Source organism: Triturus cristatus, chromosome 6 (assembly GCF_964204655.1).
Source record: "Triturus cristatus chromosome 6, aTriCri1.1, whole genome shotgun sequence".
NCBI classification, from domain to species: Eukaryota; Metazoa; Chordata; class Amphibia; order Caudata; family Salamandridae; genus Triturus; species Triturus cristatus.
The window spans coordinates 1,867,147,948-1,867,161,548 of NC_140589.1; the positions used below are offsets into that span (position 1 = coordinate 1,867,147,948).

General features: G+C 42.2%; 1 long non-coding RNA gene across 1 annotated transcript in view; it reads left to right on the top strand.

The window, feature by feature from the left end:
• LOC146822229 (uncharacterized) overlaps positions 1–13,601 on the top strand; it is a 159,869-nt gene that overhangs the window by 124,157 nt on the left and 22,111 nt on the right. The gene's annotated exons all lie outside the window — the stretch shown is intronic.

The window sequence follows — 13,601 nt, forward strand, 5'->3', positions numbered from 1 at the left end:
CTTCTGTTCTTCCGTGGTCCACACCATCTTGAGATATGTTTCCCTCTCATCCTTAGCACTGCCTTTAAATTGTATGTAACCAGTCCTGATGATGGCCTAGATTTCTACAGGCCGAAACGCCGCCGACTCCAACAGCGTAATCTCCTGGCGCCCTCATGTTACGGACATCCTACTCATTGTTCATTGGAATTCATTTATCATTGACTGTTTGGTTGTCCCACATCTGTGAAAATTATTGTACTATTTCATTCCTTGTTGCGCCCTCAACTACCGCTGTATACACCACTTCACGTGTCACTTGCGCCGTCACAACTCTCACGAGCACTTGTGCACAGTATCCTTTCGGTTACATTTCCAGTAATGTAACGCAGTGCTTGCTCTCCATGTGATTGCACATATGATGTTGAATATGTGCAACATGTTTTAAGGGACTTCTAAATACAGAAATCTCACATATACATGTCTCCCTGTGTTTTCTCCCTACGCTGATTTAATCCTTAGCAACTCAATTTTGCCTATCGTATTTGTTCCCCAAATGATACCAACATTGAGACATTGGTTTACGTGCTACCTCCTGTGGTCTGATACTGTGCATGCAGGGGGGCAGGTGCGGGACTACATGTCCAGGGTCACTGCCACAAAAGACAGCACACTGTGATGTTGCAGGGCCCGTGCCCATCAAGCTGACACAATGAACACACGGACACACTTGCTCAGATGGTGTGAATGTATACGGGCACTTGCGAACGGCCACATTTATTAGCAGGCATACTTACCGAGTGACACCGGTGTTGGATGTGTGTGGGGTGTGTGCACACCAGCCGGCAAGGGCTGCCTGGTACAGTCAGAAATCGCCAACAGTGTAAATTGTAAAGGACACAATCATACAACCATAAAGGCCCCATGACTTGTGCTGCACAGTCAGTGGCCCGGATGCACATCATCCTGCACGGGCCTGCCGCCACAAGCCGCTGACTTACAGTGCACTGGGACAGGGTCACGGGTGCAGAGCAGGTTCACAGGATGACATGGGACCTTGTCGTGGAGTGGCTCGATGGACAGTGGAAGGTGTACCCCCTGGGCAGGATGCAGAGGGCAGGCCCACGCTGATACAGTCACTACGGTGGAGATGAATGGAACAGACACATGTCGGACACCAAGTCCGGTCCAGCCAGAAGAAGATGCAGAAAACCACCAGGCCATGGGCTCTGAGGCCACCAAGGTCCAACCAGATGGTGCCCATGACTCATTGCGCACAGAGTTCGTGCCACCAGTGCAGTTAGGGGATGCCGCCTGCGATGAGGAGTGTCCAATGGTGTGGATTCCTCCACATCTTTCCCAAAACACAGTTCCACATGTGTGACCTAATGGACCGCAGTGTAGGCCTGAGGAAGCGGTCAACACGGACCATTCACCATTTGTAACCGGCATAGGTTGGATGGCCCCACTGGCCTGCGTAGTTCAGGTTCAGTGGCACCACTGAGAGCAGACTTGCAATGAACAAGGTTGATGGCACCAGGTCAGTTGTTGATAGTGTTCGGTCACCTATGTGACTGTAACCTGGCTTTCGTCCGGACTGAGCCGCATCTTACTCCTCTCCGAAAGACCACTGGTGTGGATTCAGCCATTCGTGATTCGCGACTAGGTGCTGGATGTGGGACCTACTGGTCCACAGGGTGGTCCTGGTCCCTCATCCGCGTATCCACTTCTGGCGTTGAACAGGGTTAGTGGCACAACGTGTCACCGGATGGTGTTGAACAGGGTTAGTGGCACCACGTCTTGCTGGCTGGCGTTGAACAGGGTTAGTGGCACCACGTGTCACTGGCTGGCGTTGAACAGGGTTAGTGGCACCACATGTCGCCAACTGGCGTTGAACAGGATTAGTGGCACCACGTGTCGCAAGATGCCCATATCGAACTATGCCTCACTGATCGGGGGTCTGGTGCTGTAGCCGCTGCCCCGGCTTTGGGGTCACCGCCATTCAGGACTCAGGACACAGTTTCACATATGGGATATACTGGGCCAAAGAGGATGCCGGTGTAGTATATGAATGAGGAAGGAGTGATGTTGGCCAGCGTTGGGGGGCCAGCGATGGTCTGCGGAGGCTGCAGCGGTCAAGGAACTGGTGCTTGGAGCTTGCACAGGCATGTGGTGGACCCTCCTTGACACACGCCGGTCTAATCATAGCGTCCCTGCCTACAATGGAGTCTCCATGATACATTTTTGCCATTTGAGAGAGCAAACAGTCTGTCATGACTGGTCTGCCATCAGGGTATACCCATACGTCATCTTCTGCCCTTCTTTCAAACTATGATTGTATCCATTTTTCTTTTTCGCTTACTTCTATTTCATCCTGCAACTGTCTCACCTCATCCCATGTTTCAAACGCTGAGAATAACATGAGTTGGCAGCTGATTCCGCATTTTTCAATTTTCTTGTGTAGTTCCATATTATTTCTCGCACAGTATTGAGCAATCTGGTCAGCGTATTGATTACCAGCCAATACATAGTCATGCATAGCTATGACATCTGTGCCGTGGATTGCCCCCGACACGTGCGTGCATCGAGCTATGGCGTATGGTCCTTGCTTGGTATCCAGCGGATCCTGCGCATTGTGTTGGACGCATAAGGACTGGGGTGACAGGCTGATGGTGTTGTCCAGGTCAGGTGTGAGGGACTTGGATGTGACCGCCTACATTAACAATGGTTGCTGGGGCCTTCTGTGGCGCTGTTTTTTGCGGCTGCTAACGCAGGTTTACTGGTGCTGTGGGCTGTTAACACCAGCTTGTGAATGGGGCGATAGGTTTATCACAACTTTGGATGCAATAAATTGCCGCTAAGTCAGCGATAGTTAAAAAGACCAAGGGGCCGATTCACAGAACTAACTTAAGACAAAATCCTAAACTTACTACTTTTGGTATTCACAGAAGTTAGGATTTTGTCTTAAGTTTGTCTTAAGACAAACTTAGGACAGACTTAAAACAGACTTAAGACAGACTTAAGACAAACTTAAGACAAACTTAAGACAGACTTAAGACAGACTAAAGACAGACTTAAGACAAACTTAAGACAAACTTAAGACAAAATCCTAACTTAAGTCTGTCTTAAGTCTGTCTTAAGTCTGTCTTAAGCCAGTCTTAAGTTTGTCTTAAGTCTGTCTTAAGTCTGTCTTAAGTCTGTCTTAAGTTTGTCTTAAGACAAACTTAAGACAAAATCCTAACTTCTGTGAATACCAAAAGTAGTAAGTTTAGGATTTTGTCTTAAGTTAGTTCTGTGAATCGGGCCCTGAATGTGGCAAGGCTCGCTGCGCAAATTTATCAATAGTCCCAACAGTCAAATACAAAAAAGTCTTGAATTGCGTGCTCCAAGGAAGAGGGCAGCCACTTATGCCCACAAATATAGACTAGGTAAATCCAGTCCTTCAACAAGAAACAGATTTTCCTGAGCACCACTATGTGTGAATTAAAGAATTAATAGTCCAATCCGTCTTCTTTCCAATCCGATGTTTTATTTTCAAGATACTTTTTTCAAAAGGTCACAATTAATCCTCTTCTGGCATGTTACAATGTTCTTCATATAGTCGGCGGTAGTTTCTTGTGAATATGCCTCATAGTGCTTACCTATTGGAACAACAACTTTGTGAATACATTTAAAGATGTGTCATTGTCTGTTACTGTGTGATGTAAATCTATTTCATCTGCCGCTTCTAATTGTACTCCATATCCTTTCATGTTAGCTGTCTTTTTATTAGTGTTTGTGTCATTCTTCTTGTCTGTTATCATGAGATAAGGAACTGCTATTGTTAGAAATAGCCATACTATGACCACTAATAGAATGCTACATAAAAAAACTCTACAGCACTGCTTTATACAATTTCGCTTTGGTCTCTTAGCAACTCTCTTCAGCCATTTTTGTCTAAGAAGATTCCTCCTCTTTCTTTTCTTTTATTTATGAATTCAATTCTTTGTTATTTCAAGGAGTCCTCACTCTTCCTTCATCAATCTGTTCTGCATTTACTTCTTCGTCTGTTTCTTCATTCAAATCTAAATTTTCAAATTCTTCAAGAATTACGTAGGTCCACTCAGGACCCTTGAACTTATTGTTCAGGATTCTCAGTTTTTGGCTTCTTCGAATCTTTTTCACAATCGACTGCTCAGACTGACTAGTAGCCTCATTCACGTGTTCTGGGTTTTCTCTTGTTTTTCTTAAATTATATTTACTCTTTTGACTCCACCTGGCCAGTTATCACCTTTTCTGATCCTTTTAATTTGTACTGCACTTTCACCTTCTTTGTCTCTTTCAAGAACTCGTTTATTTTAGTTATGTTGTGGCACAATCTGATTTTCACTTTCTTCACTCTCTATCTGTCCTTGTGTCCTTGTTCAGGTCTTGTTTTTGTGGTTTCATCTGCCTGAACTTGTTCTTCTTCTTCTACCTGTACCTGTTCTGGTCTTTTCTCAAACTGTTCGTCTTCCACCCAAACTTGTTCTTCTTCTCCTAGCTGGTCTTGTTCAGGTTCTTCTGCTGCCTGAACATGTTCTTCTATACCGGTCTATCCCTGCTCGGGTCTTTTGATTGATCTGCTTACCTGAGTATGTTCTTCTTTCCCTGTCTGGTTCTGCTCAGAATCCCCAGTAGCGTTGTTCACCTCTTCCTGAGCGTGTTCTTCTACACCTATCTGGTCCTCACTATTTTATTGTCTTTCTAATCTTGTTCTGCTTCTTGTTTGAATAATCATCTCAGGTATATCGACCACTGGTATCCAGTCCTCCTGACTTGTGCTCAGCTGTTCTTTGTCAGCCACTTCAGAATCTATTACTGTAGATTTTTCGACTGCACAACCTTCAGCAGTCCCATCAGTTTCAGTCAGTTGTGGTCTCTCTTCAGCAGGAGCTGGAACCCTTTTGGTGTGGCTGGCATGTATCCAATTTCACAAACCAGTACACTTCACTGCTGTGGTAGTGACCATTATGACTTGCGGAGAGGTGTGGTGCAGCGGCCATGGCAGCTGACCTCGGAGCACAAGGTTCACGGTTTGATCCCCGGCTCTGGGGGCAGCTCAGATCAGCACCATGTGACTCTGAGCAATAGCTCACTTAATTTCCACAACGGCCCCCAGTGCCTTGAGACCCGTAAGGGTGAGTAGTTTGCGCTTTCCAAATATGGATTTACATTTACTTGCCGTGGATCATCAAACCTGTGTGCTAGGCACGATTTTCTGATGTGCTTCTTCACTACCACCGAGTCTCCAGGATTCAAATCATGTGCCTGATCCGGCTGAATGGCAACTGCATCTTCTCCAACCTGGTGAGAGACAGAACGCACTAGGTCAGCCAATCCTTTGCAATAGTCCAATATCAGATCATCAGATATTTTCAGCAGTTTATGTCCTGGTATAAATGCTTGTCTCATTGCCCTTCCCAGGAGAATCTCATGAGGACTCAAACCTGTTTTCCTGTCAGGAATACTTCAGAGTCCCATCAACACAAGGGGCAATGCATCTGGCCAACTCAGTGATGTGGATGCACACACTTTCGCCAGTCTCGACTTGATTGTGCCATTTGCTTGTTCTACCACTCCAGAAGCCTCTTGGCTGTATGCACAGTGCAGTTTCTGTTCAATTTTGAATGCTTCACAGATTAATCAAATTACTTCATTATTAAAATGCGGTCCATTATCTGATTCCAAAGTTACTGGAAAACCAAAACGTGGTATTAACTCTCTCAACAATAGTTTGGCCACTGTAATAATATCATTTCTCTTAGAGGGGTATGATTCTACCCATCGTGAAAACAAACACACTATGACAAGGACGTACTTCATTCCACTGCATGGTGGTAACTCTATATAATCAAGTTGTAGTCTTGTGAATGGTCCTTCTGCGTTTCCGAATTTTCCCCAACTGACCACTGTCTTCCTGCTTGGATTTATCTGCTGACAAACTAAACATTTCTGCCAAGACTGTCTGCGACTACCCTGATATTGGGTTATACCAATCTTGTCTCAATAGTCTGATCATAGCGTTCCTGCCTACAATGGAGTCTCCATGATACATTCTTGTCATTTGAGAGAACAAACAGTCTGGCAGGACTGGTCTGCCATCAGGGTATACCCATACGTCATCTTCTGCCCTTCTTTCACACTATGATTGTATCAATTTTTCTTTTTCGCTTACTTCTACTTCATCCTGCAACTGTCTCCCCTCATCCCATGTTTCAAACGCTGAGAATAACATAAGTTGGCAGCTGATTCCACATGTTTCAATTTTCTTGTTTAGTGCCATATGATTTCTTGCACAGTATTGAGCAATCTGGTCAACGTATTGATTACCAGCCAATACATTGTCATTTCCTGACTCGTGAGCAGCACACTTGACCACTGCTATTTCTTTTGGTAATTGTATTGTTTCCAATAGTTCTTTCACAAATTTTCAATTTCTTTAGGGGATCCTGAGGAAGTCAGAAATCCCCTCTACATCCAGAGCTGGCAAAAGCCATGCACAACCCCGTAACCATATTGGCTATCAGTAAATATGGTCACTTTCGAATTTTTCCCAATTTTGCATGCTTTTATTAAAGCTATCGATTCGGTTACTTGTGCAGACTTGACTCCCGGTAAACAGGATGCTTCAATGACCCCAGATATTTTACATACAGCATAAGCTGTATTCAGTCCTTCTCCTTCAAGTCTTAAGCAAGAGCCATCGACAAATAGTTCATGGTCAGGCTCTTTCAGAGGCTCTTCCTGTATATCAGGGCGTGGCTTAGTACACATTTCAGTCACATCTAGGCAATCCCGATCTACTTCATCTTTCACTTCTTCACACCGTGAATCTGACAACAATGTAGCTGGGTTCACCATTGTACACCAAATTACTGTCACATTTTCTGCTCCCAGAATTATTCTTTCATACTTAGTAAGCCGACTAGGGGTAGGATGCTGTGTTCAAGTTCTGGTTAAAAGAATCTCGACTGAATGTGGAACATAGACTTTCACTGGATGCCCCATCACAATTGACTCACTTTGCTCCAGACTCATACAATTAGCAGCCACGGCTTTCAAGCAGCCAGGTAATGCTGAAGCCACAGGATCCAAAGTAGCAGAGAAGTATGCGACTGGACTTCGACTTAATCCATGTCTCTGGTGTTAAGACTGAAAGTGCACAACCTTCTCTTTCACAACAGAACAGTGCAAATTCTTTCGTATAATCAGGCATACCTAGAGCAGGGGCCTTGCATAGACAATTTCTCAATGTTACAAATGCTTCCACATCTTCATCATCCCAAACTATTGGACCTTTCACTCTCTTTCGTGTCATTTGAATCAGGGGTTTTGCTAATAAAGAAAAACCTACAATCCACTGTCGACAGTACCCCACCACTTTGAGAAACATTCTGATCTCTCTCTGTGTTTGCGGTAACTGCATTTGTCTGATTATTTTGATACTCCCAGGGGTCACTTTCCTCATTCTCCTTTCTATCTGGTGACCCAAGTATTTGACTTCTATTCGGCAAAATTGCAATTTCTCTGGAGATACTTTGTGTCCCCCATCAGCCAAATGATTCAGCAATGAAATAGAATAGGTCACACAGTCTTCTTGGGATTTCGATACCTCTAGTAAGTCATCGATATATTGCACTAGAACTGAATTCCTGAGCATATTAACTTTTCTAAGCACTTTTTCAGTACATGATTCAAAATTGAGGGACTTTCTGTATACCCTTGAGGAACTCACCTCCATACCAAAATACGGTCGTCATATTTAAAAGAAAAAAGATACTGGCTGTCTAGATGTAAAGGAATGGAGAAAAAGGCTTAACACAAATTAATTACTGTAAACCAGCCTGCATTCCACGGTATTTGATAAAGAATCACTGCTGGATTTGGCACTACAGGACAACAAGGCACTACAATTTTGTTTATTTTCCTTAAATCCTGTACGATCCTGGATTTTCCGCTAGGCTTTTTAAGTCATATTATAGGTGAATCACAAGGACTACTCCTTATCTCTTTTAAAATGCCCTGTTTAATCATTCGGTGAATTTCTGAAGCCACTCCTGCTTTCACTTGAGGACTCATTTTGTATTGTCTGGTGTTGAGATAAACTGCACCTTCTTTCACAGTTACTTTCACTGGATCTACATTTGCCATTAACCCTATTTATTTTCCAGTGAAGTGCCATACCTTTGGATTCACCGTAGTTTTCAGTTCTACTGGTAAGTCATCCATAGTTATTACAGAGTACATCTCATCTACTTCTGTGCCTTGTTTAGCTAACATTATCTTATATACAATATCTTTATCTGGGGTTTGAAAAGCAACACCATTCGGTGTGCAATAAATTGCGCAATTCATCTTGCACAGCAGATCCCTTCTTAATAAATTCACTGGACTAGAATCACAGACTAGGAATTTATGCATGTCTTTAAAATTCCCAATGTGCACCTCCATAGGTTTTGTAATTGGGGTTCTAATCTGTTGATTCGAAACTCCGACTACTTGTATTGGTTCTCCCGAGAGGGGTAGGTTTGGGATATCAGCTGTTCTCACATTAGAACGGGTAACACCAGTATCCAACAGAAAAGTGATATCATTGCCTTCAACTTTCCCATCAATAGATGGACCTGACTGATCTACCGGTAAGGAGGCGCCAAGTACGCACTCCTCTTCCTCTCCCCTCAGGCACCATCATTGCTCACTCTCGCTTTCATAATTATTCTGTAAAAGGTATTGTAAAATCACAGAGTTTTTCTTACCACTTCCTCCTTGAAATCCGGCATTCGCACTGTACTTTGGCAGGTTCACAAGATTTGGCATAGGGGCAGGTGGCACCTGACACTGCCGATTAACTACCTGCTGCGGCTGATTCATAAGCACCTCATTCTGCGTCTGTGGATTTAAATCTTGGTTTGGGCCATTATTATTCTGAATATTTTTACACTTGTTTTCCCAATGTCCCAGCTTTCCGCACTCATGACAAGGAAACTTTTTCTTTGCATCCTCTCTATTCATTCGTCCCCTTGGTTTTCCACCATTTGCTGCATTATCATTCTGATTCTGTTCTTTCATCTGACCATCAGTCTGACTGTTTAATTTAAGTTCCTGTTGTTCTGCCAATTTCACTTGTGCCAACATAATTTTCTCTTTCAGCTTTTTATGACTTGCCTCAATATCATCCCCACAATACTTTGCATATTTCAATATATCGTTGTTGGACTTTCCCTGCCAAAACAACATATGTTGTTGAATCATCTGACTAATTTCTGGTTTCAAACATTACACAAACCGATACACAAAATTACCCATGTTCTAAAAACCACTATATTGTTTAAACACCTGCAGCAATCGTTCATAATATGCATGCACAGATTCATTTGGCTCTTGGGTTGTTCTATCTATCTTTACCCAATCTGTTTCTTTAGGAGGAATTTTCCCTTTCAAGAAAGTAATTACTTGATGATATTTCTTCATCACATCATCTGAGGGTTCTCCTGTTTTCAAATCTCTTGGATACTCTTCACTTGGCCAATCTATTGTAATCTTACATTCTCTCCACAAATCAGCAGGTACCACTATATCAAACAGAACATCCAAGTCTTTCAACAGAACCTTCGAAAGTTTCACAAACCTTTCAACCTGTTTGTACTATTCAACTGGCTTCTCTCTCAATTTAGGGAAATCGTTTGTAAATGACAAAATATCTTGTTGACTCCATGGAACATGAATGTATCCACCACCAGGTACCTCCTTCATAGGACACAATCTCTCTACTTTTCCTGACTCTTAAAATATATGCAGTAGACGCTTCTTTCGCCTGTGCTTCCTCCTTCTTCCTTGTCCACCTTGTTCTCCACTTGTCAATGTCCCCCCACTTTTGCAAGATATTCATCAACTCCTTTACCTGCAATGTCTATCCAGACACAGTCATATTTTCTAAATCTTTGTCAGTAAACTCTACTCAATATGGTTTCAGTAGCACCTCTGATCTCCCTATCTCTATTCCCATCTCAGAGGCAAGTTCTGTCAACTTCTCATGAAACAATCTCGCATTCCTGGTTATACTCCTACATACAAACAACAATTCTTCTTCATTGTAAGTGTTTAATCTTTCTATTCCCACCTTTCCAGCTATCATCTCTTCTAGTTCTAGTTTTAGTTTGTAAATATCTAGAATCTTTGGGGGTGAGCTTTGTTTTTGTATTCCCTATGCCCATCTCTCCAGATCTTCTGGAGTTACCGCTGTGGAACTTCTTGTTCCTGAGGATACCACTGACCTTACTTCTTTTGAACAACTGGGTGTAACTCGTTTTGGGGTTTCACTTACTGTTTCCCTTATTGGCAGATCCATTAATGAAATTACTGAATCAGACTCACTGGCTTGATCATCTACTATTACAATTTATTTTCTGGGATTACTCAAAGGAGTCGTTACAGCTTGAGGTTTCAAACAATTTACTTTGTCTCCATACAAAGGAACAACGGGACCTATAGTTACGGGCATTGTTAATGCTTCAGGGTTTAAATTCAATTGGCATATTTTCTGTATTAATTAATCTCTATTTTTATTTAATGATTCTTTTTCCTTATCTTGAAGTACCCTGTTAACTGATGGATTATGTAAAACTTGTGGAATTAAGGGTGTTCCCAATACGGTGCACTTGGCTTGACTCTACTTGGTCCTTCCTGATATGGCGGAGGGTTCTTAGTTAAAATGTCCTCCATAAACTCATCATCTGATTCACCATAACCTGTTACCTGCATGTGTTTAGTTTTCTCTTTACACTTGCCCCCTAACTTTTCTTCAGCCATCAATACTGGATATAATCCTTCTGATACCATTGCTTTTCTCCATTGCTTCATCTGACCCTCACGTGACTCACGCAAATACCTTGGAAAAGGACCCATGTACCTTCCACTCCTGTTTTTCTCTCGTTCATATGATTCAGTCTCCCATACTTCTAATGCCTCATATTGCATCGTTCTGGGTCTTGGATCTAAATAATTCATCCACATTCTCAAATTCTGCAAAATTCTTCCATTAAATGTACCATGTTATAGGAAAGCTAAAACACCATCACTCGTTGTGTATTCTATCCAATTCTGCATCCATACACATGTATGATATCCTCTCTCCATCATCATAAATGAAGCAGGCGTTTTTGGCAGAGGAATAGGAATTCCCTCTCTAGTCAATACTGGCTTATCTTTCATAAAGAAATTATTAATTCTCTTTATTAGTGAAATCTTTCTCTTTCCCCCATACAGTCTATACACTGAATACATAAAACAATAATCTGCAAGCCCTCAAGCTTTTCTGTCAGGGCGACTCACACCAAAAGGCAAATGAGAATCAACCATACAAATTTCCGTCAACCAATCTTAAAACAGCTTTCAGTCAATCACCCAATTAGATTGCAGCTCGTGCTCTGACCAATATCAGCATGGCCTTTTCAATGTCATCAGTTCTGCTCCTTACTACTGACCCTTCCTTTACAATTCTGCGTCAGTCACACGCCCGCTGCTTCAACCTATCCCAGCACAGCTCTCTGTGACGTAAGTGCAACTCCGGCAACTGACCCTCCCTTTACAAGGTAATATGAGAACTTATTTCTTAATACTTTGCATTAATTCTTTGTTAGTAATGACATTGAAACATTCGCTACTCTGCCTGTTCCACTAAAACAAAGGATAGATTTCAACTTATTCTTGGAGTCTCAGAATTGCTCTCTTCAGCTGCGAGTAAAACCTTCCGTTTACCCTTCATTCAAGCTCAAGTGAACCTGTTACTCCTTCAGTGTTACCCTTTCTAGGTGAGTTAAGACCAAAGTTTCACCAGCGAACCCTTTTCGCTATCACTCACACTCAACTATAGTTCCTAATGCAACACTGCCAGCCCTGCGTAGCTTCTCAGTGTTATTCCAATAGACGAGTAAACTCACTGCAGTGTGGCTTCCATTTACCACCCGCTATTCATTCCCCGGGAATTTTCCAGATGACATAAAACTCTTTTTGTTAAACATTTATCAATAATCAATACATATCACCAAACTAGTCAATAATAACCATAGCTCTGCTACCAGAAAACTGATTCAGCGGTGAACTAGCAACAGGTACTCCAATACCATATACTTACCTGGGCCCATAAACACACTTACACACACAGCCTGGTAACAACCGCTGGAGTTTAAGTTTATTTATGTCTGTTTGCTGAAATTTCAAGATTAGTTACCTTTTATTCTCAACTAATCTTTGACTGATCAAAAAGTTCTTTCCTCTGGTCGATGGACCATTAGTTGAACAAGTTGATGGTGAAATGACATAAAATAATCTTATCACATTTATTAAAATGACCACAGACCCGGGAAAGTTTTAAATCTTTATCTAAATTAATTTCATGTGAATCACTTAAAAAGGACAGTAAAGTCTATGTTACTCATAGGAAGGAAGATTCAATTAATCAATCATATATTATCTTTTGCAATGACATGCTCAGAAAGGAGAGGATAGAGAGAGAAGTACATCTGCTCATTCACGAAGATATATTTACCTAGGATGATGTAAGAAACAACCCCCTGGCCAAGGAGTTGGGAACGGTCCCCAGGGAAAGATCAGGCGACAAAGGCTTCAGGACAGGATATATGACCTCTCTAGCACCGACCCTTGCGTAGCACCCCTCTCTGTCACTCTCTTACTCCTCGAGATTCTTCCATAATCTTCTTCTAAATTAATTTGTTAAAGTTGATGGTTCTGCAATCACTCCGACAGCATCCCGAGCTCTGCAGCATTCAGCAAATCTCCATCTCACTAACCAACTAAGACTACCTCAATTATACCCTTCTCTGTTCATGTACCACCCATTAATGTTTCAATTTTGTGAAAATACTAACTCTGATTGGACAGGCAAGGGGGAAGATCATCACACCATACTTTATTTTCTGCTTTAGTCCATCAGTCCATTGTTCAAAGATCCCACCCCTTAATTTGTATTCACAAATCTTTATTACCACCCGTATTCACATCTTTATTGGACACAAAAGTATATGTAATCATATTTTCTATTCATTCCGAGAACTACAATGCTGGTTCCCAGGGTATGTATCTTCTGCGTCCTTGGACTGTATTCAAGAGTCGCGTCACTCTTCCGTCCCAGTCTCATCGGGCATGCGCTGAGGTCAGGTGGTTAATAGACTCTGGATTTGTATGAAAGGCCTAAATACGTACTAATAGAAAAGTCAGGAAGACAAATATTAATTAAAAAAATAAATGGTTTCATTTTATACCAGCTATCTCTACTCTGCTCCCCTTTAATCATTATTACACTTCCCGTGTTTGCATTAGTAAAATAGGTTAGTTTAGTTTCGGCAAAGCAGATGCAAAGCATGTGAGCTTCAAAGCAGCCATTTTAATAGTGTCTGCTCATGCGCCAGAAATTCCCTCCAAAGTCAGCTCGTCATACTGCGTAGATGCAGTTGACGCATGCGCAATACAGATTCCCCATTAGCAGCCATTTTAGAATTTCGCTCGAGTTACTTATTAGTAAGACACATAAACACGTAGGCAAGCTTCTCTGCCTTTTATGTCAAATGTGGTGCGTATTATTT